The following is a 27424-nucleotide window of genomic DNA, read 5'->3' on the forward strand; positions in this document are numbered from 1 at the left end:
CCACAGGTAATAACATCAGATCTTTAAGCAAAAAGTTGGTATATTAAGTTTTAATTTTTATTAGTCATTTAATTTGTTCTTGTAATTGTCTGCCAACATCCTCTCTTTAACAGACTAAACATGCCTGCATGTTTAGTCCCAACATATTTATCGAAAATGGATGAATGGATGGATATTTTCAACACAAACAAAATACTGTTAGTTAAATAGCTGTTCATAACCGAAGTCGATACTTCAATAGATACTTCTTTTTTTTTGTCTGCCTTTGTTTGAGACATTATTTTAGTGAACATAAAAACACATGCCACATAATTCATATACACAATCGTAAATACATAAATAAAATAATATATACTGTGTACTGTATATAAAATTTACACATCACAAATTACCCCAAATTTGATACATTCTCATATTCAATATATATATATATATATATATATATATATATATATATATATATATATATATATATATATATATATATATATATATATATATATATATATATATATATATATATCTTTACCATTAATTCACATCTTTTCAGTTCTATTTCATAGTTGTTCCATAAATTGACCTCTTGGACAAATACACACTGTGTTTTTGCTCGTGGCTAGCAAAAAAAAAAAAAAAAAAAAAAACTCACAAAAAACACAGATGAGCCGCACTGGACTATAAGCCACAGGGCTCAAATCATGAGGAAAAAGTCGCGGCTTATAGTCCGAAAAATATGGTATTTGGAAAATTGAAAACACTAAATATTTTATGCATAAACTGGCTGGTCAGATAAAATATAATTCATTCAGTGGCAGGTGGTGTTTTTCAGACACAGGCCTTCAATGAGGCTCAACCCAAGTTACCAACCAACCAGTCGCTTGTGCCTGAAAGTACCGTCGTAGAAAACATTAACAGATAATGAAAAAACATGCTGTAAAGACATTGCTTTGTGTGGTTCAACTTGTTTATTTTTAAGAGGAGAGACAAAGCTTAAAGGTGCTTTTTTTTGTGCACAATCTTGTGTGTGCTTTAGCTTGTTTTATTTACGCTGACCAACCTATGATCATTCAGCTGAGCCAATGGTTTCTGAAACAGACCATTCACACAATTCACCCCAGAATGCTTTGGTAGTCTTGAGATTTCATTGAAAACTTTTAGTTTCTGAATTGTATTACTTTTGGGGTTCAGATTTTGAAACACCGCCTTACATAGAATGGCATTATTATTGTTCTGGAACAGTTAAAACAGTTAGACTTGTGCCTTGGTTTTTGTTTTTTGGCGCCGCCTCTGGCCGCTATTGGGAGTGCGTTTCTGAAGGGGCGGGGGAGGTGTTCCAGTTGGGAGCAGTTATGTCGATGCCACACGTTGTTGTCCGTCCTTACGAGAGCTGTCTCACGAGTGTCTGTGAGTCGTTTTCTTTCGTGGAATATTATTTACCCTAGAATGGTTGGTCATTCGTGTCATTATAGATAATAAGCTGGCTAATGTTAGTTTATATCAGCATGTTAAACGGTGCTGCCTATGTATGTGTTGGCTTTTTAGCATTTTCGTGTTAGCCCATTAGCATTTCATATTGAAGAGAACATTATTTGTGGTTGTATGTTTGATGTAATCTTCACAGTTGTCTACATTTGGTAAGATGTGATTTTCGCAAATGTATACTTACGTTTGGTAAATATTCTTTGCAGTTTTACAAAATAAAAATGAGTGAGAACGACACAACTATTAAAGAAGTTGCCCTCATTTTGCTGTTTGCTGTCTGTCTACCTTGATGAAAACCACTTTAACATCTTGGGAGGACAGAACAATTATCATGATTGCTACTTTGAAAACCATTGATGAGAGTACAACTTATGTCAAGACCTGTTAAATATTCAATACAATATATGTTCAAATAGGAAAAGTAACATTTTAAAAAATGGATAGAAAAAAATAACTCCTATTAACCACTTCTGCTTGCCTTTTCCCTGTTCAACACCTGTTTTGAAAGGTCTACTTTAGAGCAACACTAGAAATGATTCACCTCATGCATCTTTTCATTTGGAATGATTGAGAGTGCAATCAGCAAAAGTATCTCAGGCCATGCAAATAAAACAAAGTGGGCAGCTCTTTGTATTTATGAATGGTAAAAGCTTAAAAAACAGTTTACAACAGGTTCAATTATTCTTGACAGAAGAGAGATTCAACTGATTAATCTGCTGATTTATTGTTTGAAGCAGCAGGTCCTCTAAAAGCATTGTCACACAACAGTAATGTGTGCTGCTCTTTTCTTTGTCTTTTCATAAACAATACCAAATGTTTGTATATGCAATGTCAAACCTTTCTAAAATGTCAATAGTGCAGTTCATGGTCATGTCAGAAAATGGTTTGTAAAAGTTTGTAATTGTTCTCATTCTCAGAACAACTCACTCAGCTCAGGGTCGTAATGAGCTGGAATCACCTTGGCTGACTTCAGATGAAAGGCAGACTATACCCTGGTTGATCCGGATTTACACCACAACCATCAGTGAGTGGATACTACTGAAGTGACTCTTTCTGCACTGATGTCTAACAAGTGAACAGCTTCATCATAAGTGACTCTCAAAGCAAGTAAGATTCATTACTTTTGACAAATGTGGGCTGCCAACAAGGGGAACATGGTGAAGGTGTACAGAGGGAGTATTTGGAACAAGGTTAAACAAAATGTTACAACTGATCCTTTAAATATTGAAGAAGCTAATCACCACATAAACTGAATATTTATCAGATGGAAATTAATTCACTTTTTGGAGATTTTTATGTCAAAACACAATATTTGAAACAATACAACTGACATTGGGAGTGTTAAAATCTCACCCAAATAATAAAATAGATTTTATTGTCATTACACTTGCAGTACAAGGCAACAAAATTTTGATGTAACAAGTTTGAGCCATCCAAGAAAATTCAACACAATTGACAGTGAAGGACGCGCTATAAGGACCATGAAACGTGTTACATGAGCAAATAGGGAGATATAAAAACAAGGATTCTTGGGTCATGCCCCAAATGAAGGGAATAGTTAAAGTCTGTGAAAAAGGATTCCAGCACATGTGCCAATAGCAAAGATCACTACAACATATTTCCCACAAACATGAGGATGACTGGGGTCAGGGCGGTAGGTTGTGGGAGGGGGGCATGACTTAGCTGACTGGTAGCAGCTAGTAGTGGTCCCAGGACTTTCACAGCATAGTCAAATCACATGGGTAGAGATTAGGACCAGCAGCGACGTTGAAAGTAGGGCGTGTGTGTATGTTTTGAAGTCTGTGAGTATGCGTGCATGTAACAGTGTCCTTGGGCTACCAGTGCAGTCCAACCAGCAGTCAAGTAGGTGGAGATTAGGACCAGTGGCGAAATTGAAAATAGGGGTGTGTATGTTTTAGTACGTGTGTATGTAAGAGTGTCCTTGAGCTACCAGTAGAGTCCAACCAACAGTCTTAAGGCCACCTGATAATTGGGAGAGGAAAGATTGTTATGTTTTGAGATCTCCTTGTCCTGCTTGTTCAGACGGCACTTGTTTTGGATACAATACAACATTTCAATACAACATAGATCTGCCAGCTCCAAAGAGGAGGATTCCTGTGATAGAAGATAAAATAGAGTAGATGTCCTACACGTCCTCTATGGACAAGATCGACAGACAAATCACCCTCCACTTGCTCGATAGATCGAATGTCCTGCACAGGCAAGAAGTCTCCCCCGTGGTTGACCTAATCGGCGAAAAATTTCTTAGTCAATTAAGTCAAGAGCCCAGCCCAGCTAGATTTAGAGCCCATGACTAGGTTTAAACGGCAAGAAATACTGCAAGAGGCCACAATGATAGATAAAAAAGACGAAGACAGCAAGCAAAAAATTGGAACAAGCAGTGGAGATAGGGAGGGCAGGAGAAGAGCAAAATGCATCCGGTGAGAGCTAAGCGAAGCACATTATTTAAAAAAAAAAAAAAACATTGAATGTAATGGCCATATTTACTTTGTATACAGTATTGGTGTCCAGAGGGTGAAAATGTGTCAAAAATATGAGATAAAAAAACACAGGGTGGGTTTCTCAGAAACAAAAAGTCATACTGGAAAAATGTCACGTCACAAAAAATAAAATGGTTAAAAATAAACAATACATAAATGAATACATATGTTTTACAGCACAGTTGTCGAACTCCAGCCCTTAAAGACTGGTATCCTGCATATTTTCTAACCTTCTTTCTCAAACACACCTGATTCAAATCATTAGGATCATTTTCAGGCTCCTACAGAGCTTACCAATGAGCTAATCATTTGAATCAGGTGTGTTTAGGAGAGGAAACCAGAAAACATGCAGGACTGGAGTTCGACGCTTATGTTTTATCAAAACAAATTGGCCCTATCTTTGTGCTCAACACAAGTCTGGTGCATAGCACAGTCTAATTGTGCATGTAGGTGAAGGTTTCTTTTGGTCTTGCACACAGGGACAATTGGGTGTAACGGGACGATTGCACAGTTGTGGAATGGAATGTAGCCAACCATTGCGCCTTGCTTTGTTTCCATTAAAATCAAGGCGGTTGAAGCGCAAGCAAAGCTTGACGTTGAAGGAGCATAAATAGACTCGCTGGTTCATGCATAACATTGTGATGCGGACAACTCCCCTTGCAGAAGATGTAGTCAACTGTGCATGTGATGTGGGCAATTGGGCCACCTTGTTTCTATCTCCACAACCTAAATACATTGAACTAAATTTGCTTCAGCACAAACATTAAGATGCGGCCATTTTTATACCAAACACAGTGCGCATACCGTACTGTCAGGTTCAAGGCAGCATAGATCACCATAACACCTGGGTGAGTTGCATTAGAGACCCCAACATGTTAGACTAGACATTTGTGTTTGACGTGTGCATATAAATATGTGATATCACTTAGAAATGTCCTTATATTTGAAAGAAAATATTTTTGAAAGGAAATATGGACATTTAAATGAAGAAATGTATTGTGTCTAAATCTTGTTCTCAGCGAAAAATAATTGAAAAAAGAACACCAAGGAAAATGATGTTATTTACTGTTTAATTACTGTCCACTTTTCCATTAATCTTACAATTTATCTTGAGGAAGCAGAACAATCATCATACTTTGGGAGGGATGCGATCCAAAAAATATCTCACTTTTCTGGCAGTTATCATTATCAGTCTGTGCGTCCAAGGGCAGGGTTAGCCCTGGTCGTTTGCGGGCCTGAAGCAAAATAATGCCAAAGTGTATAGAATGATCCCTCGCTATCAATTGCACCTCGGCTATCGCGCCCTCAGTACATCGCAGATTTTTTTTTTTTTAATTTAAAAAAATAAATAAATAATAAAAAGCTATACTGCAGATGGACGTGCTATACTGGTTTCTTGCATGCCAGACAGGCGAGGTAACTATAAAGGCACTTAATGCACTTGCCACGGACACTCTTTGGACATCCAACTACTGCAGTACATATTTACTTACATTTTAAATTATTAAACCTGAAATGTAAATGTAAGTTGAAGTGGCTGTGGCCTTACGTGTGTCTGTCATATTAGCCAGCGCCAGGAAGTCAGATTAAATTGAACGCTGCAAAAAACATGATAAAAGTCACAGTTTACACTTAGAATTCCAATTTATTACAAAAGAAATCTAAGTAACAAATTTCCAACGGCACGGTGAAGCAGCTTTCCTTGTCCCAAGAGCCGGCGTGTTTTTTGATTGACATTGAGCTGTTTGTTTTCGTCTACATAACAAGTGGAAGTTGGGGCGAGAGTAGATTACAACTCCTGCCCTCATTGGTCGATGGTCGCCGGGAGACAATCGCGTGTCTTGCAGGACACTCAAACAAGATTTCAGGAGGGAGATTGGCTCTACGATATGACACGTGATTGGCTCCCGACGCGACTATCGACCAATGAGGGCAGGAGTGTAATCTGCTCCCGCCCCAACTTCCATGTCTGGTTGTAAGAGACCAGCACTGATCTCAACCAGAAAACTCATAGGAGGAGGTTCTGTTAAAAATCGCGTACCTAGATTTCTTTTGTAAAAAATTGGAATTTCAAGTGGGAACTGTGATTCTCATCATGTTTGCAACAGCCTTTACTTTAATTAGATTTCTGTGCGGCGCTACTCCCACCCCAAATTCCACTTCTGGTTGTAACAGACCAGCGCCGATCTCAATCAAAAACACGCAGGCTCTTGGGAGGAGGAAAACGGCTTCACCGTGCCATTGGAAAGCTTTTACCTATATTTTTTTTGTAATAAATTGGAATTTCAAGTGTAAACTGTAACTTTTATCATGTTTTTTTAAAGGGTTCTCTTTTATTTGATTTTCTGGCGCCGCTAATATGGCCACAGTTGAGACTACAGCAAAATGAAGCAAAATGAAAAATCCTAGTACGATACTCAATATTTCTCATAATGTACTTAATATTCACAATCACCAGTACCACAACAAACATAACATTCATACAGTAAATAAATAAGGTATATGTACTGGAAGGTAAAACTATACTGTACTACCAGCATGTATCACAGCGACATGTCTAGCACTCATCTGTTCATGACTCTCCTGGGGTACTGTCAGTAATCGTCCAGTCTTCAAGCCCTGTAGAGACTTCAACTTTCAAATACACACATTGCTGGTTTGTTCATAGATTTTTTTGCATGTTGCCTTCAATAATTAGGGGTTTTATCCCCACAGGATGTTTCGCATCAGCAAGTACTCAATAAGTTGTGACAGCAAAAGTGGGAGGCAGACAGGAGTTAAATATAACAAACACATCCACTGCGTTGGATAAATGCATTCTACACTATTAGATAAGTGGCTCCAAACCTTTTATGTTCAAAGCACCGGTGTTAAATGGGGCAATTTTTCCAGATAGAAAAGTAGATGAGCTGTAGGGATAATGGATATTCAATACAATAAATGTTCATTTTGAAGTTGACATGTTGCCGGGTCAAACATTTGAGGAGGTTCGGTTGGTCCATCTCCCGAGTAGCGCCTCCGTGGACGTGGCCCACCTTCAAACTGGTGCACTTTAAAAATCTTGATAAAAATCACTTCCTGCATATATATGCAGAAGGAGAAAAAGAATAGCTTATATTTGATGATTGTTAACGTTTTAGTTCCCATTTCACATTAATGGAAGACTCTTTTCTTTGGTTTCTTCCATATACAAATGTAAATGTAATTTGAGTGATGTGAACAATTCTTTTGTTAGTATTCCAAGTCATTCCTGATGATCTTTGTCATTTTTTTGTAGAATGAAGGGGATAAGAATTATAAGTTCTTTGATCTTCATTCTACTTCTTTTGAGTATCAACTGTCTGTGTTGTATTTTTGTTTATTCTGTTGGTAGAATGCTCAAATTAAAAAAGAAAAGAAAAAAAGAACTGGTTGGTTAGCGCATGGCAGCATTCAATTCATTCATTGCCATCTTAGCCCCCTCTTCAAGCTGGGAGTGGGGTCATGTGAAGGAAATCATATATTAGGTTGTTATCATTATGTCCTTATTTCTTGGCAGGGGCCAATCAGGCAGGGGCGCTTGGGCAGTTGAATTAGCGTTGGAGAACACACGAGTTCAATCGTCCAAGCTTTTTACCTATTCCATGGTACAGAAAAGTCAATCTTGGCTGGTCTGAGTTACTCTTTTTGCTGCTTAGCAGCGAGGCTTGTCCTAGTCATCTTTTAGAGATTTCTCTGACAGGTCAGGAAAGAAAAAAAAAAAGGAAGGAAACACAAATTAATCATTTTTAAGCTTTGACATTAATAGGCCTATTATAGTGAAGCAGTGGGTCGAAGCTTGCTTCAGTTGAGGAGAATAATACAGTACATAAATAACTTGAATAGAGTTACGCCAGAACCAACATTTGCTTTGAAATGCTGTAAAACCCAGGTGATTCTTTTAATGACTGAATAGTTTTGAATAAATAATTTTGTTGAAATTATTTACATTTCTGTGAGAAGAAACTGACTGAATTAGCAGCCAAAACTGACCTCAATGTTTAAGTGCTTGCAAACGGATCATGGATGACAGTCATTTTGAAAGTTGACAAGACACAAGTGAAACAAGTTTTGATGGCTTTGGTTTTCACTTAGATAGTTTAGAGCTGACTTTGCACACACCAGTAAAAGGACCAAAATATTTAGCTTCAGTTTGCCAATAGTAAGAGTGCCAGAATCAGTCACCTGGACCAAAAAAACAAATAAATAAATCCAGCTCCGCTTTCTCTTCACACTTCTGTTTCATTTTCTTTTCAGAACATACAAATCGCTCGTTTGCCAATTTACCAACCCAGTACAACGTTAACCTAAATACATCAATATACTCAATAATATTAAAAAGGTGGCTTCTCAGGCAACTAACGATTCTGAAAAGCTACTACTACTAGGGGCACTCTATGACAAAACATTATGTTCCAGGACTAAACATATTCTATCTTACACCACCTTTTGTGGAGCTAGAAACAGCAACAAAAAAACAAAACAACCTGTATACCCAATGTGCAGATAACTGAACAATAGGCACAAAGTTAGTTAGGACTTTAATGTTTGATGAAAATGCTCCAAAGCTCCTTGGCTCTTGGCTCGATAATGGTGTTCTCTGGACATGGAACACTCTTGACACTTGAAGTGAAACCTTTGGTTGTCTCAGAATCCGAACAAACCTGAGTAGTTTGGCTCTTTATCCGACCAAATACTGAGATTAACTGATTTAAAGCCAATGACTCCTCTCCTTGTTGGAAATTCCGAACCCCTCCAGTTTAATATGTGCATTCGCTGAACCATCCCTTGGTGAAAATGAAATAGAAATATGAATTCACCCTTGTAAGAAGAACAAAACCAACAAATATCAACAAATTACGCAACTACAAATCGGTGTGATTTCCACCAATTCAGAAATGTGTCATTTTACCTTGGAAAGTGTCGCCCGAATGCCATTTTCACAACAGTCTGTTCCTTTTATTGTTTTTTTTTTTATGTTCAGCGTCCTCAAAAAGGATTGCTTGTAACGATATGTTGTAACAACTAGTATGAAAAATTCTAGAGCCTTCTTCAAAATTACTGGAAACCTCCATTTTCAACACCGCAATGTTGAGAGTGTTGTTATTCCGAAGAGTTGTTGTTGAACCTGCCTCTGCTGAATTTCAATGACATCATCAAGGTATTCATCATTGATTATTTCCATCTCAACAGCAAAAGCGAACAGCTGTCTCCCCCTTGCTGCATATGACTCTCTTGTGGGGAAGTATCCATCAAGAAATTTGCAAGCTCCTCCTTTGCAAGTGTGTGACAGTTGCTTGCATCAGTTCCATGGGTACGGTAATGGCTCCAATTCCAGCCACATATATGATCTTATTTATACAGTCATCCATAAGCAGAAAGTTTGTGTTATATATTTGTATTGCATAGCTTGAGTTATTGTTCACTGTTTTGTCTTTTCCATAACGGTAGCTTCTTTTAAAAAGCCTTCAGGTTCTCTTCCGCTTCTGTGATGTTGTCTTGACCACACTGGATCTGTTGATTGAGATGATTGGGAGCTGCAAATATATTAGCTGTGTGTGCTAAAATGAGAATAAACTCAGAGTTTTTTTTTTTTTTTTTTTTTAGTTATCTGCATGACAATGTACAATTCTTTGAGTTATCTGCATGAAAATGTAGGTACTCTTGCAAAATAGTACTAATTCCACACGCATGCAAAAACACAGTTCAGCACTTGGGATTCCTGGGATAACCTCAGAACATCACACATTCCACTATAGTTTTTAATACTTCTGACATTTTTGAAGGCATGGTTTGTATTGCCAACGCATGCCTGTGCAGAACACAATGCGTAATAGTGCATCGGTTTTAACTAGCCCACCAAAGTCAGATTTTCTTCCCACCATGACTGGAGCTCCGTCCGTACAAACTGCAGAAACCATATCCTACGAAAGATGGTTGTCTCTGAAGAAGTCATCCACAAGTTTCTTCACATCCGCTGCCTTAGCTGGTGTAAATAGCTTACAAAAAAAAAATAAAAAACCCAACAAGAATCATCTCTTATCATGTCATCCTTCACATAGCACACAAAAGTAACAATTTGGCTAAAGTTAGAAACGTCTGTGGTCTGGTGAAGTTGAAGGCTGAATTTTGCCAAGCTTGAAATTAGATCTGCAACTACTTGAGCCAAGATTGTAGATTGTAGAGAATTATTGTCACATGTATAGATGTCACTGATAGTGTGGTTTGAAAGCGGAATTATGGAAAATGTACCTTCGGCCACTGTTCTTATTATCAGACTTTCCATCTTTAATGCTGTTTTTAGGAGTATTTCATCAATGGGGTGTGGCTTGTTCTGCTTTGCAATCAGGTAAGCAACTTCATTCGATGCTGTTACTATTTGTTTATTAATGGGCATAAATCCAAGCGTACGCAAAGTGGCCTTTTCATCAAATCTGGCTGTCTTCAGCTTGAACTCAGCTAGTGTTGTGTTCACCATCTCCAAGGTGCTTCAAGAAGTGTTCCTTTAGTTTTTGCTGGTGCGAGATTAAAATTGCTCAACTTCGCATTGCAAATCATGCAGCTAGGACACTAACTACCATCACATTCCATGACATGTGAATCCATGTTAGACATATTCGCATGACCACTTTCTTTTTTTGCTCAACTAATTAAAATAGATTACATTGCTCCGAAATCATACAACTAGCTAGCACATCCATCAAACGTTGTTTACTGGGCACACTGAATTCCCCACAGCACTAATTGGCCAAGCAATGTAATGTAATCACCTGCAGACAGTAATGACCACGCGGGGGCACGTCATCACAAATTGACACGATGAGTCGGTTGTGCCTTGAACTCCGCAGCGGAGGCTCCGCCGAACCCTTGAGACCAACATACCGAACCCCCAGGGCTTGATCAAACGCCGGTAAGGAACCACTGTTTTAAGTGCCGCTTTTAATTTAATAGTGAGCAAAAGATAGGCTGCTGGATATTTGGTAGCTTGACACGTAACAGTTAAAAGATAACAATAACCTCACTTAACCCTCCAATGTTCATATTTTAGAAACGGCAATGGGTTCCTGGGTCAATCCGACCAAGACACGTTTAATTAAAGCAGAAGTCCGAAACCAAAAACATCCTCGCAAATATTGTTATTTTATTATTAATCACATTACTTACTATTCAATCATTATTAAGTGTAATGGCGTTTCCTTATCTCTAACAGGTAATGCATTCAATATAGAAAATTCACTATTTTTCCCAAAGAAAAAATATGTTCAAACTCTGCCTCGTGTCATCGCTTCTGAACCTGAAGATGGAATTGTTATTCCTATTTGTCCAAACAAGACATTCATGTCAAAAAATAATGAAATACAGTGGTCTTCACCTCTAAATATGCATCAAAAATTTCTGCAAAAACAAAATAAAGGCAGTGCGGGAGCCCAGTTAGATGGCAGTGAAGCGTGTGACTGACATCAAGTCAGCTTTTCAGATGGTCATGCCAAATGTAATACAGAAAATCATTTGGAAATGACTAATCTCAAAGGGAGGCGTATCTTCGGGGAGAAGTGAAGAGCTGGACAAAACTTTGTAACCCAGGTTACACACGTCAATGCCATCCTGGTGGGTCCAGGCAATGTCTTTATTATAATTTCTGTTGACAGTTTTGATACATATTTGAAGACCTCTGTACTTCAAATGTTTTGACATGAATATCTATTTCTTTTTTGTTTACAGTTGTTTTTTATTTGTTTGCAGTTGTTTTTTACGCGTTTGTTTGCCTCATTCCGGTTTTGTTCGTGTTCTGCCATTTGCAGCGCATTTGCCCCATCGGTCACTGTAGCTTTCAAGTTATATAAAAGAAAAATTACAAAAATGATTAAAAAAAAAAAAATCAATGCTCTATTTTGTTTAGTGTAATGTAGTACTGGGCATAAGATTCATAATAACAACTCTAATCGTGGATCTTTCTGACCTATATGCTCGGCTTATTTGAGCATTTATGACAGTTGCTGGTCACGGCAGGAAGCAGCAAATATTAGGAAGCATTATTACTTCCTTTGACTTTTTCCATCTCAATATGAGTTCATCAATCTCATACAGGTCCATAATGAGTTTGAGAAGCAAATATTTTCAATGGGTTTGACAAATCACGATTTATAACCTTTACAGAGCATTTGATGGTTTTCATTTGCTGCTTTTCACTGGAGTTAATCAGGTAACTTTACATTCCCAGGTTACAATGGGTCAAACAGCATCCAGGAAAGCACTTTAAAGTCCTAGAAATCCGTGAATGGTATTGTAATGACTGGCCAGTTCCAGAATCGCTATATGTATTCAGCATTATCTGAATGGATGAATGAAAATAATCAGCAAGGCCAATCCACATCTCATCTGAATGATGACTGAAGAGAAATATTCATTAAAAGAGCTTCTATAGTCCCGAATGTGCCTGACATCAAGCAGCTTTGATACTGGCAGCTTGGTGGTCAGCCCAGCTGGGAGGCTCAGATCAAGCAAAGGGAGACAGCTGGGGGTCCAGCAGAATAGACCATTGACAGCACAGCAGGGTGACCATGATATCAGAGGCAGTTTTTGTTCTCTACTGTCCTCATTTATATTTGGGCAGAACAGAGAACTGTCTGGCACTGAATTGGTCTGAGTCAGACTTAGCGGATTTTGAATTGCCAGTTCTGACTGACTTTGCATCGGGCCTAGTTAGTGATTCAAGTTCTTGCAACAAATTTGAAAAATTATGTAGCCTGGTATATGATTTTGGTTAATAGAATTTAAATACATTATGACATGTATCTCACTGTGATAACAGATATGGTACATTCTTCTAGGAACGTATCAAAAGAAATGCTGGAAGGATTGTGGGTTTTATATCAACACATTTTCAGGTGTATAAAGCTGGCCCTGTGGTCTTAGCGAAGGGACAACGATAAAGCCTTCCTGGGTTTTCTTTGTTTGTCTCATCATTCTAATCCCATCAAAGGCTCTCTAGCTTTTTGTTTTTCTCTTTCAAATGTGATACATCCCTCCAATCCTCCTCACGCCTCACCCTCCCACCCCCGTTTTAGGCTTAGCCTCCCTCAGGCCTGGCATCATAGAAAGCCATCGTTGGTAATTATTTGCTTCGAGACTAACATCTAGAAGTGCAAATACATCAAATCCTCTTTATCACAGCAATCTTCCTGCAATAGTTCATTTTTCTGGGATTAAATGGCAAATCAAGAGGGTACACACCAAAGCCAAATCTAAACTGTTTAAATGAGGACTCGCTAACAAATTCTGTCACGGCTTCTCTGTGCAAGTCACTAATGTCGGAAAATGTTGTCTCTGCATTCATGAATAACAGAAAAGGCTTGGCAGCAATGCGTTACTTTGGCAATTAATGCTGTAGCTCTGTTATACCCAGCCAGAGCACGCAAGAGCAAGAGAGAGAATGAGCAAGAGATGAACAAGAGGGCGAAAGAGAAAGAGAGAGAGAGAGAGAGAGAGAAAAGATTTTCAGGGCATTAAAATAAACAGTACTTAGAAGGTGGTTTTATTCAAAGTATGAATAAGTATAAGTGAGCAAAAATTTCAGATGGATCGATTTCTACCATTGTACAATAATTGTATCATTTTTAATGTCATCTTGTCATTATTCTGTAGAATATAAATCAAGGTAACTGGAGCTGATGATGTCTGAGGTCACACAGCCCATCAGAGATTTAAAAATATCCTACGGTAATTTATCCAAACCTGGTAGGGGTTACATATTCACTGCTTATCATCATCCCTGCACCTTGATTCAAATATCCTGTCCTTCATGAGGTTGTAACTGGTAGGTTTTGGAACACTGGTTGATATTGACCTAAAATGTGTGAAAACATTCTTCAGAGCTCAGAGAAATTATTTGGGGGATGCCTTAGGGCTGTAGATTCAAGGCATCCAAAGAAGGTAAATATGCTTTGATGTTATTTGGTAATCATACATATATCATATCTCACTCTGATGTCAGTCAAAATTTTGCATCAAAATTTTACATGATTTCAACTGCATTTTCGAGCCCCTTCATAAAGACAGAGTTATTGCACCTTTGGCCTTGTCTACATGTAACCTGGTTAATTGAACCCACAGTCTTCTCCTCCTTATGTGTAAAAAAAAATCTCCATCCACATTGGTTTGTTTATTTAAAGAAATCGCTGCTATACGAATCCAGCATAGTGTGGTTTCATTCATTTACAAGCATGCCAAGTCACTAGGTGGCAGTAGCATTGCCCAATTATATCCAATCAGAAAGACCTTCCGCCTCAGACATGTCCAATCAGAACGAATTTCCACCTCTGGCATCATTGGTATCTGCGTCTTTGGGGTGAAAGCGAGTAGAGTGATTACGCATATCTCCAGTTTAAGCTCCACTCTGGATGGAGGTCTTGAAACATTCAGTTTTGATTAAGAAATAAATAAATAAAAAAAGCCCACGTATAGCAAATGTGGGCAAGCCGGGGACATTTACCGCCAGTTTGCAAGAATCCCGGCTACGTCTAGACTATGCCTTTGACAATGTATGTAAAAGACACAAGGCATTGAATGAGGACCAAGTACCTCTCATCAAATTCCACTTTGCTATGATGAGCAAGAGGACCTGTAGGCTTAAAAGCTAAATTTTTCTCAATGTATATATTTCTCATGTGCAGAATACGTTTCGAATCTCTGAAAGTCATCATAAATTTGGGGTGAGTGAGTGTGATAGTGCTTTTTTTCCCCGTTCTTTTGTGATAGCTTTTGTCAAATCATATTAAATGCAGTGAACACTTGAATGCTCGACAATGTACGTTACGTGTTCTGCGTGTTTATATTTACCAATATTCTAAAGCAGGGGTCCACAACCTTTTCCTCAAAACGGACACGGACCGGTCAATGCTTGACAATTTATCGTCAACGGAGCAGCGAATGGTGAATATAAAGTACACATAAACTATGAACTCACCATTAACGCCAAACTGTTTATCGCTACACACAGATGGGATGTTGGGAGTCTCGAACATACTTCTAAGGCTGCCGTCATTTGTGATCTCTACCTCTAGCACAGCCATATTAGATTCATTGGTTTGGAAACAAGTCATGAATCAATTTCTTGTCAGTTTGTGAGTCCTATTTGGCTGGGACATAGCGCTCAAAGTCCTTACCACGAGAAAGCATTATTTCAAGTAGACTCCTGGTATATAGCGTGTTGAAAGATTCAAAGAGATTCTTTTGTCAGATGTATACTACTATAGTACACAGTGAAATTCTTATGCTTTCTTTTACTTTGAAGTTATAGGCTCGTCATCTGTTTCTTTACTGGGCCTTTTTGTTTTTTTTACTCATTTTATTTATTCCAACTGTTGACACGAATGCCCTAGCGCCTCCGGGATAAGGCAGATTACATACAGCCTGCACAAGTTCGCTGAATTCTAATTGGCTAAAAACTCCAACTTAAAACTACAACACTAGAAGGAGCGTCTCCAAATGAATATGACTTGAAAAGAACAGAATATGGAGAATTGTTTTGTTAATTAAAAATAATATAAATAAATATATTTAGTAAAAATGAATTTGAAATGAAATTTATTTTCATTATAGTTATTATGATTATTATAGATTATTATGATAATGATGTCAGGTTATGTTAGGCCAGCAGAGAAGGCCTTGCTGGCCCGGACTGCCCGCCACTGCTAAATTGTCCCTAGGTGTGATTGGGTGCATTATTGGTTGTTTGTCTCTGTGTGCCCTGCAATTGGTTGGCAACCAGTTGAGGATGTGCCCCCCCTACTGCCTGAAGCCAGCTGGGATAGGCATCAGGAAGCCTGCGATGCTTGTGAGGATAAGCAGCTCTAGAGAATGGATGGACTTTTTCATATGTCTAAATGAAATATGTTTGACACAATTCCCAACATGCCTAAATGCACTTATTACATACAATGTACAGCGGGCCCCGTGTTACGAGATTAATCCGTTCCGCGGTTGGGCTCGAAAGGCGAATTCACTGTATAGCACGTAATCCAAAACTATGTTAAATAGCTAATGTGGTTAGAACCCGAGGTAAAAACATCAAAATTGTACATACATATTTAAAAATCGGCACCAAAATAATATAGTGAGTGCTACGTATATATAATATACATGAATACAATCAGAAAACATCAGAAATAAAAAATATAGAAATTACTTATTTACCTTTGTGTGGCGCTTGTTATGCCCATATTCCCTATTAAGGGCAACGTAGGCTAGGCTAGCTTCGTATTTCTTGATTTTCTCCAGTTTCGTTTCCATATAAATCATCTTCTTACTTCCCTCTTTAACATCACTGGCTAACCCTTTCAACTTTGAATTAAGCAGTAAAATGCACTATAAATACGGTTTTGTAACCATTCGCGGTAGAAAAAGCTTTACCATTCCGCCATTTCGAAACGAGTGAGGCTGACCAATAGCAGAGCTGAATCTCCGTGAGGAGATGCTGACCAATAGCAGACTTGTATTGTAGTGACACGTTGCATGGATGCATTGACGGCAACAGAAAATGAATGCAATTACCTAAGAATGTCTGCAGATGGAGTCAAAACAACACAAATACCGCCAAGCCCCTAGGATCATTCCAGTTGTTTAGTCACAGTATTACGCAGTATTACACATTGCTACATGAAAAAGATGTAAACCAGGGACGCTGTCCACGGGGGTCCACTGTATTAGAAAAAGACACTATTAAACCCTCTCCAGGCAGGCGTTGCAAATTTGAAACAATAATATGAGAGTCCCATAGGTATTCCACGTTAATATTGATTGAGGCCTTTTTTTTAGAAGTTTGAAAAAAAAAAAAAATAAACGTAATTTGAGCCTGAAAGAGTTAAATGTCCTATCACTTAAACACGTAAAGTAATGCTTGACATTAATTGCAATATATCACTAATCCCGATGATTGTTTTAAGAGTATAAAAATAATGTTTCAAAATAAACCAAAAATTATATAAGACCTGGTCTTTTAAATGGGTCTTTTTATTGAACAGGTCCTGAATGAACAGTTCCTTTTAATGAGCCAAAAGTCCCATCACGGCCTTGTGCACCAATGTAGTAGGCTGGAGGAGCTTTTACTTTGTTTTTCTCTGTGACTTTTTTTTCCCCTTTGAAGAGCACCACCTCTGAGCTATGACAATAACTCTCTTTAACACAATTTTAAGAATGAGATTAATTTTCCTCCAGATGACATGCAAGCAGCATGGTATAAACGGAAGCTTTAATGCCAACTTATTTCCCACCAGAAATACATGCACAACAGCCTCTCGCAGCCCTCATGCTCGACCGCAACGCCAGGGGCCACAAAGGAACTAAACCTAGATGCACAACACTGCCTGCCTGAAAACATAAAATTCATGAGTCTTTTGTACACCATATAATATTCACGCTTGTGCCAGGACAAACCCCGGCCCTGCGCTTCCCCTGCTGAAGTCTCTGCATGGATTTACGCTAAACATGAACATGTTTGGTCACCTTGTTCTGAAAAACTCAGAAATCCATCAATAGGCATAAAATTCTCATCCCTGGGCACAGAAAAGTCAGTGCATCCTTCCAAAATAGCACAGGCTCATTTTTTTACTGTATTATTTTACGTCAATGGTGCAGAAAGACATCACTAAAATTTCCTCCTGCTCCACTAAGCGAACATTGCCTTTTCGGTGATTCCCATGATGTCGTACAAGGGCTTTTGACTCAAACAACTGACAGACAGACTATGTTTTTAAATACAGTATCTGATTGTATTTTTTTACTGCTTATGTCATATGTTGGTAGCAAACCTACTGGATAGCATGTCCATGTTTTTTTTTTTGTGTTTGTGTGTGTGTCTGTTTTATGACTGGGTCTGGCTTTCAATCATATTCCAAACATATACAGGTTAAATTATTTGAAAACATCCCCAACCTTTTTGAAAATAAGAGGTATTTTCTGGGTAATTATTATCATTTTCATTAACACTTCTTAAGTGTCCAGATTACTCTTAATACTGTTATGACGCCATTCATAATTAATAATATTCCTTCATATGAAATTACTGTTCATGTTGACAATTTATAACAATAATTAGGAAACTGATATATTTTGAGATTTTCAAGTGATCACTTCTACCACATTCCTGGAACTCCAATACGTCCCATTACTTGTGAATGTGTGTTTTTTTTTTTTTTTAGAACAGACCTGCGGTCTACTTATGGTCCTCGGGGCTACCATATTGTACATTTTAAGTTTTTTTTCCTCATTTTGAACCCCTATATTAGGGGGGTCGATTTCACCGCATAGTTCAAAACAGTCAAACATGTCTGAGTTTGAATAACAATAATTCAAAGACGAAACAAGTACAGTCATGTCATTTACAAGGCTTAAAATAATTGATTCCTCACTACTCCCCTATATTGCAAAGAGACGTGTTATGAAGGTGTCCATGGCAGACAGACGAGTTAACTATAAATACACGTGCCACGAGTTTTCACTTATCGCGGGGGGGTTCCGGTCCTCCTTAACCGTGAAAAACGAGGGATCACTGTACCACTAATTCGATTAGTTTGCATCTGTTTTAGACCGTTTGCACAGGATGTAGAAAAAGGCACTTTCGTCAGGTACCGCCTCATTGCTTCTTTGTTGTCAACAACGAGGTTGTGTGGATCATTTTTCTGGCGGACATCGATGCATTATGAAAAGAAAAAGACAGCTTGACTTGTCTCCTTCAGCCCTGGAATGTGCGCATGGACGTCGCTCTAATCTCACAACAGTCATCACTTGGGTAAAGAAAGCTTGGCATAATATCCCAAGTAAAATGATCATCAAATTATATCATATATATATATATATATATATATATATATATATATATATATATATATATATATATATATATATATATATATATATATATATATATAAGAACTCAATTTCAAATAAATTGGACGGGTCCGTACATCTGTGAAAGACTAATGAAGATGTTTTCACAAATGACAAGCAGAACGGAGAAGATGTCCCTGAGTCAAATGGGAGCCGCTATTTGTCGTATCAGATAGTAATGATGACTTTTAGGGCTTTTGGACAAATTTATTTTCAGCTGTGTCAAAAAAAAATAAAGCATTGAAACTTCAAATCATTTTATTGTTGCAACATTAGTTTCAACATTTGCGTCGACATGTGGGCGTACATTGCCTCGACTCGCCACCCCCAAAACCGCAACAGTTTGTTATTCAATATACAAAGAAGAAATGTGTCTAAAAGTACTGTAATTTCATCATTTTAATAACACCTATCATGTGTCATGATTGGACATTTATAATCTAAGTAACGACTAAATTCAGGGGTACACTTATACTCGCGTTTGTGTAAAATTGAAGTGGGGGGGGGTGAGAATACAAATGTTGCAAGTTGTTCATTCTAAATTGTTCATAGGTGTGACTACTATTTAGTCTGCCCTATCTCTTAACGAGTCAGCTGGCGTGGGCTGACGTTCTGCAACTCAAATAAGGGCTTTCAGTAAAGAAAATAAATGGATTTCCAAACACTCTGGAGATCCCTGTGGTGTATAAGTGCAAAGTCATGAACTCTTTTCACTGTCACTCTCCAAAATACAAAGTACTTTTGGACCAAACTGTATCATTACTGTTTTGAGTGAAAGCTGCAGTTAAAATATGCAGCAATGTGCCTTTAAGAAGCAGTAGGCAAAAACAATACAGGCTAAACCACTTAAAGGATCATCAATCAAGAGGTGAGCTTGAGGCCTCAGTCTCCACTTTCACACTCCATAATTTTGCTCGAAAGTTGATACGGAATTACTGTGCTAATGGCAAATGGCACTTGATGGTATGATGCCAGTATTCTCTCCACACTGGAGACAATTGCACTCCTTTGAGACACAGCATCTCCCCGACCACCGCCGCCACATCTGGGAGTCCCTAAGACATTAGTCCGAGCTTAATTTGAAAGACTAGCATACAAACCCGTGGCCATTTGCATAAAACCGCAGGATGCACTGCACTGGAGGCTCATTCCCACCCTTCGACAGCTGGTCACCTGATACTATTGTCAAACCACTATAATGAAAGTAGTGGTTAATTATACGTGGCGGTGAATCAAATAAGCCCCAAGATGTGCCGACAGCAATGGAAGATAATGTTTTGAAGAATAAACAGAATTCCAAACCATCAATTTAGAGAGAGTAACCCGACCAATTCCAGCATAAGATAAATTCAAAGTTTAGGCAGTGCACCAAGGCGGCACTTTTGTTTACTGTGCTATGTGAGCCTGGTTATTACTGCAAAGCTATGAAAGCAAAATTAAGTTACTTTCTGCATGGGGAATATATTCAATCACTGACCTTTAGAGCTCAAAATGGCAGGGTTATACTATCTCCATTCAAATGAACCTGTAATCGAGAACCAGGCATAAATGATAGATGAGATCTCTACTGAATTTTACTGCCCCTGAAAGCTTTGTTGCTGTGCATGTGACTTCCGATTCTGCTGCCAAGAAGCAGAACAGATTTTACCTTATCAAGGAACAACATAAATAATGAGGTTTACATATTAATAATGACTTGGAAATTGCATAGCATGGGCACACAAAATGATATCATTACAGTATGTACAAAATTCTATTCATCGTGATGCTAGAAAAATACAGTAAACATAATAAAACTTAAAATGTCATACTCAGCTAAATTTTGTTTGGTAGGGGAATGTTGCAGATTGTGTATTTTTGTTTGGCATTAGCAGAGATCTTATATCTGCTGACTACTTAACATTGTTGCATACACTAAACTAATGTAATGTTTTCTTTTATTTTATTCATTCGTCAAAGCAAATATCTTTAGAACTCATTGTACACAGTCCCAAGGTTCACAGTGAGCTCACACGTTCACCAGTTAAGACAGCGCTTCTCAAATAGTGGGGCGGACCCCTCTTTGGGGGGATGATGCACATGACCCCTGGGAAAAGGCTTTGTTTTTGTCATGTGAAGTGTACTTGCAATAAAATAAAACAAAAATTCCCTTTCCTGGGGGAGGTTGGCAAAATATAATTGAGAAGCACTGAGTTAAGACAACCAGACACACCATATACTATCCCATGACAGTATCCTCTCTTTTTTTTCTCATTTACTGTAATATTTCTCGGTAGATCGGACACACACATATAGTCCAGTGCAGATTCGCTGCATTTTTTTTTTTTTAGACAATCCACCAGTAAAGCAAATGTATATATACTGTATGTTCGTGTCAATTGTGAAGTAGAACTGAAAAGATGTGAATCAATGACTGTGCTCCAAGAGTTTAAAAAATATAGTATAAAATATAAAAAGAAAAAAAAAAGATCAATAAATTGAACAAGGTCTTGGATCAAAGTTTGTGACATGCAAATTTGATATGTGATTGTATTTAAATGTTTGATTGTAAATCTGATTTTTGTACAACGTGTTTATATGTCTACTAAAATAATCAATTAATAAAACAAATTGAGAACAGAAGGAGATGCTATCGAAGTGCAGTATTGATTTTGAGTTTGAACTGATATTTAACTGCAGTATTCTGTTGGTGTTATGTTGAAAATATTCTTCTGTTGATTCATTTTCTTTAGATATGTTGATGCTAAACATGCGGGCAAGTTCGGTCTGTTGAATTTTTTTCTGCCGCATCTCATATGGCAGTGCGGCTTATAGTCCGGAAAATATGGTATATCTTCTCTAAAAATTATTTTGCTGTCAGGTTAGCAATCTGTGACAACACCGACAACAGTCAAGAAATAACCACGGACCCCAGAATGAAGAGCTAAGTGCAAGATTGAACAATTGACAACCAATTATATACAATAAAGTTGGAAATGTGAAGCGTGTGTGATGTGGAAAATACCCACTGCATCACCTATCCAAATATTTTGCTGTAATCATGCATCGCTCTATAATTTACAGGTTCACATGGTTGAGGAAGATTCTAGCTAGCTGTTATAGATTGATAAAAAAGACCAGGTTGTTTAGGTTTTTTCAGTTATTAATGTATAATGCAGTGGTGGACTTTTTCTGTCCGACCTTGAGATGTCTGACTGCATTTGAACGCACCTAGTCCTTGAGATTCGTGCCAAATCATACAATGTTTATAAAAATTAAAAAATCGACTAGTGGTGTCCCTAGTCATCTGAGCTTCATATAGTTTCTTTAATGCCTGTGAGGTGCCCACATATCCCTGGTTTGCAAACATTGCACCTAATTTCTACAAGTATTTAAATATAAGTGTGGTAAAGGTAGTGTGTTGATGGTGGTAGCTATTAGTTGCTGGACGACATTACCGATATATCGCTATATTGCAAAACTAACAATCCGCATATTGCAATATGATATTCAGTTTCCAATATATCGTGTATGCGTTTTGCAATGCCTTATTTTTGTAATATTTCATTTTCTTAAATCAGTCCGCTCCGGAATGGCGTTCATATCATGACTTTTGTTATATTATGAATCATGTATTACATGTAAATCATTCCAAGTGGTTATGTAATGAGTCGTGTTTTACATGTATATTATGCCAACTGCTTAAAAAAAAACACACACACACACTTAATAGTACAATACATTTCCTTTTGTGTGTACTGTACCTCTATCTATATTTCTATCTATCTATCTATCTATCTATCTATCTATCTATCTATCTATCTATCTATCTATCTATCTATCTGTCTATCTATATAACATTTTATATAATAACATAATATATATATATATATATATATATATATATATATATATATATATATATATATTTTTTTTTTTTTTTTTTTTTTTTTTAAATTTTGTTTTTTTCCTAGTCTGATGACGAGAAATGACAATGTATTAATTCATCTGCTCAGAACACATTTTCTTTCGTTGGCGTTAATCTGTGATTTCATTTTTAAAAATACACAATAAATATTAAGAAACAGGAAAATACTTTTGAAAGGAGTATATTCAGGTTTGAAATAACAATGATACCAAATGAGCTATTAATCGACACAGTCAGATCAATTGAGCACTGGGCATTGAGACACTTTCTCTTTAACTGGACATAGATTTGGCAGCACAACATGGATACTAATGAAGTCATCTCATACAATGTTAAACAGAATCTCTCTGCAAAGGTGAAAGGCTCACCAAAAAAGTAGTACAAGGCCAAAGTGCTCCAAATGATCTCTCCTCATTCCACACCGCTGGACATGTGGATAATCTCATGCATCTTTAATTCCTTGGTACTGTGTAAGGACTGAAAAAGCAGATTGGATTTTGAAGGCTGGAGCAGAAAGGACAGCATACCCTAGCGCAACAACATCTAATAAAGCATGATTCAGAGGTTGTTTTGATCGGATGGATAATTGCCATAATCAATTAATGGTTGTTTTAAATTACTCTTGCTTTATCATCACAGGCATAATTCCATCCACAAATCATTAGCACAAACATTTTGAGTAGCTTCAAGCAAAGTGCTGGTTATCAGGAGCTGCTTTATTTTATGAATCACATTGCCGGAATGTAACTAACTCTTCTGGTTCTTCTATTCAATTCCGGCTCCTATGATTACGTACAACCGACATAATAAAAATTAAAACTATTTTTAATGAATCCATCCATCAATGCATGCATTCATCATTTTTAACAGCCTATGTTCACAAGGGTTGCAGTACTTGTATAATACATACTTTTATATGAAGCTCTTTCTGAAACCCCTCCAAAAATACTGATTAAAGTGTTAAATGATTGTTTTTTTGCTTTCGAAATAAATATATATGACAAAGCAAGGAAACGTATCAATCAAAGCAGTCTGTCAACACATCCTGCATGTGTATGTGTTAAGCAAAAGTGGAAAGTTTTTTGGTACTGACAGGGACTGCCGGACAGACATTTTGCTGACGGACTGCCGTATGATGAAAACATTTAAAAAACACAGACTAAGACTGACAGAAGAGTCAGTAGATTTAGTCCATCATTTTAATTTCATTGTTGTGATCATCCTCACCAATGTCCCTATAACTCTTGGTAATGGTTGGTCACCTCACCCTTTCACAGAAACATATAGGACCCAGTAGCACACTTCAGGCAGGTAGGTAGGAGTAGATACCGGTAATTTATTTATAAACGTTTATAACTTTTTACATGGCAAGACTTAATGATATGCGACACAACCTTTATGACATGCACACTTTGTGACAGAATCCACCCCCTGGGCGGACGGAAACCCAGGAGTTCCTCTGGGCCGTACCCCTCCCAATCCATGAAATACTGAAGATCCCTACGTCGATGCCAGAAACGCAGCAGCCACTTCACCGTAAATGCAGGCACCCAATCGATGAAAAAAGGCAGCGGAGGAGGCAAGGCAGGAGAAACCAGGGGGCTGTCAACCGCAGGTTTGATCCAGGAGAGTTGGAAAGTTGGGTGGACGCTCATGTAGTGAGGAAGGGTGAGGTGCACCGTTGCAAAACTTTCAGCTCCCGAAAAGGGAAAAGGACCAACAAAGAGGGGAGTCAGCTTTCAAGACTCCATGCAGAGGTATCAGTCACGTGGAGAAAGCCAAACCCTCTGGCCTACTCGGTATGACGGGGCTGAAGTGCAATGGCTGTTAGTGGTCAGGGTGTACTGCTTACTGGGATTCTGCAAGACCAAGCATGCCCATGCCCAGGTTCGCCAACACTGTCAGGCACAGGTGAGGGCTGATGGGAATTATGAGTAATTTTCCAACTCTGGGAATAGAGATGTTTGGTAGCCATATACGCAATGAAATGGAGACAGGCCTGTGGCAGAGCTGGTCAGAGAATTCTGGGCATATCCAGTCCACAAAAGTGTGGGAAAACCCCGAGTACTGAGGGGTGGCAAAGACAACTCCTGCTCTCATTGGTTGATGTTACGCTGGGAGTGAATAACGCGTCTTGACAATAGATGCAGCAATGCCTCTTATAACAGTTTCTTTTCCATCTTTCATTGGTTCGAAAGATAAAATCACAAGTGATTTTAACACTGTCTACCACTGTTCTACCACCATTAAGACTTACAATTCGTCTAAAGAGACATACTCCGCGGTTTACAGATAAAACTTGTGCACTTCAACAATAGGGTGGGAAACTTGAGTGCGAATTGTGATTGCCTAATCTTATGTTCTTCTGCCAGTTTGTTTCGACACCATGCTGAGATTCAAAGAGACTCTCATAATAATTATATAATTAATATAATATTATTATTTATAATAATATCATTTTAAATATTATATAAATATTATAATAATATTTATTATTAATAATATTAATATTAATAACTCTTAATACTCATTTGATACAGTAGCAGAGCTAACACAACAGTAGTAGACAAATCATAGCTTCCTGCTTTCAGCTTACTTTTGCGTGCTTTTTTTTTTCCCCTCATTGGATTCAGCTCACTAAGGATGAAATTAAGGACACCTTGCCTAAAACCCACTCTAATAAAATTAGTTGGGGCCATAATGGTAATAAATGCCTAATAACCCTCTTCCATTTTGATTTATACATCCCTGGAAAGCCTTACACAACTGGTTAGTGCATCAAAACAGACAACCTGCATGCTCAACCCGCTTTTTGGCAATTTGGTAGAGATTTTAGGACAACCTGTCTAAAGTACAGTGAACCCCGGGTTACGGCGTCCCTAGCTTACGATATCTTCATGTTACGAAGTGGAATATGAATTTTTTTCGTCCCCTTGTTACGCCCATTTTTCTGCCTTTCCTGGCACCAACAACAATTACAAAAACTTAGCGGACAGAGTGCGTGCATACAACTGTGCATCGCTGCACAGCACAACACAAGATGCTGGCCTGCTATTTGTCGGTGTTACGGCGTCCCTAAAATGCTGTTCTACTATTAGTCGGTGTCACAGCGTACATAAGATGCCGGTTTGCTGTTGGTCAGCACTGTGTCACTAAAATGCCCATATGCTAAAGACCTGATCTCGTACGAGTGCTCAAGGTATCATATTTATTGTGAATATTAGTGCTTAAGTCAAACTCTAATTTATTAGCCATGGATCCCAAGATTCCTAGTGTTGTTGAAGGGAGAAGTAAGAAGATGATTACTTTGGAAATGAAGCGGGAGATAATCAAGAAATACGAAGAAGGCACGCACATTGTTACCCTCGGTAGGGAATATGACTGTAACTAGCTTAAATCACGTCACTCCAAAGGTAAATAACATTTCATTTTCCCTTTATATATTTTTTATTTATGATGTTATTTGATTATCTACATATACATTATATATAAGTAGTACTTACTATTCTGTTTTGTTACTATGTTTTAATATGTATAGAAAATGTTGATGTTTTTACCTGTGGTTTTGCATGCATTAGCTAATTACCATACAACAATTTTGCCTTACAATCCCAATCCCGGAACAGATTTATGTCGTATGGCGGAGGTCCACAGTATTAACAATCTAACGTTCTCCTCTTGCACGGTACCAAAATCTTTCGAAACTTATTATTCAACTACTCTTTAAGCTACCTAACCTCAGTCCTGCGAATCTCAGGCTATTATCACAATCAACTGTTTATTGTGAACATTTTTGAAAAAGTTGTAACACCAACACCTAGTGATTACCTGTCTGCCAACAGATGATTTGAACTCCTTCAGTCAGGATTCAGGGCCAACCTCTCAACCGAGACGATGGCCCTTGCTGAAGTGACAAATGATCTTCTCTCAGCTATGGATTCCCACCCCATCGACATTATTAGTACTCAACCTTTGTGCTGCATTTGACACTGTTGATCATAATAAACAAGTAGAACACTTAGACACATGTGTTGTTATTTCAGGCTCAGTACTTGGTTCAGATTTTCCCTCAAAAAGGATGCATCATTTCTAATGATATTGTGACCACTGGATTTTATAACATTAGATGTGGTGTTTTGCACGAGTCAGTACTGGGCTCTCTGTTGTTTAGTAAAGCAACAGCCACTTTCAGTAAGTGCCCATAAAAAAGGCAGCTAGCATATTAACAACAGATTGCCTATGTTCTATGGAGAGCCAAGTAGTTAGTTGTATGGCAGCAATCAGTCGCTTTTCCACAATTTAGCCCTATTTGATACTTTTTTTAAAAAAAATAAAGATACTTAAAATTACTATCTAGGTTTTGTTTAGCCAGTTATATCGTTGTAATAATATAACCTTGGATATGTCCCTTTATTCTGAGGCAGCGGTGTGGAGAAATATTTAAATAATCTCCAGGGACAGAAATCATAGCAAAGTACACAAATGTCATAAATATAAAAAAGAAATAAAAAAAAGACAAACGCAACAGAGAAACAGATTTTAGTGAGAAAAGAAAATACTGAATAATGCATGTTTTCTGCATAATTTGTAGATTTATCTTGACTGAAGCTATCAAGATTATGTTTCATAG

General features: G+C 37.8%; 1 long non-coding RNA gene across 4 annotated transcripts; it reads left to right on the forward strand.

The window, feature by feature from the left end:
• The first annotated feature begins 1323 nt into the window (after nt 1–1323).
• On the forward strand, nt 1324–26817 carry LOC148430175 (uncharacterized). Of its 4 annotated transcripts, none has more exons than XR_015865660.1 (5): nt 1324–1404; nt 2400–2589; nt 9195–9315; nt 10306–10350; nt 24216–26817. It is a non-coding gene; the product is annotated as an uncharacterized LOC148430175 (long non-coding RNA). The 4 variants fall into 4 exon arrangements; XR_015865666.1 differs by having other exon boundaries at nt 26637–26817; XR_015865685.1 differs by lacking the exon at nt 10306–10350 and having other exon boundaries at nt 26637–26817.
• The last annotated feature ends 607 nt before the right edge of the window (nt 26818–27424 follow it).

Source organism: Hippichthys cyanospilos, chromosome 1 (assembly GCF_059441005.1).
Source record: "Hippichthys cyanospilos isolate Australia breed blue-spotted pipefish chromosome 1, RoL_Hcya_1.0, whole genome shotgun sequence".
Taxonomy (NCBI): domain Eukaryota; kingdom Metazoa; phylum Chordata; class Actinopteri; order Syngnathiformes; family Syngnathidae; genus Hippichthys; species Hippichthys cyanospilos.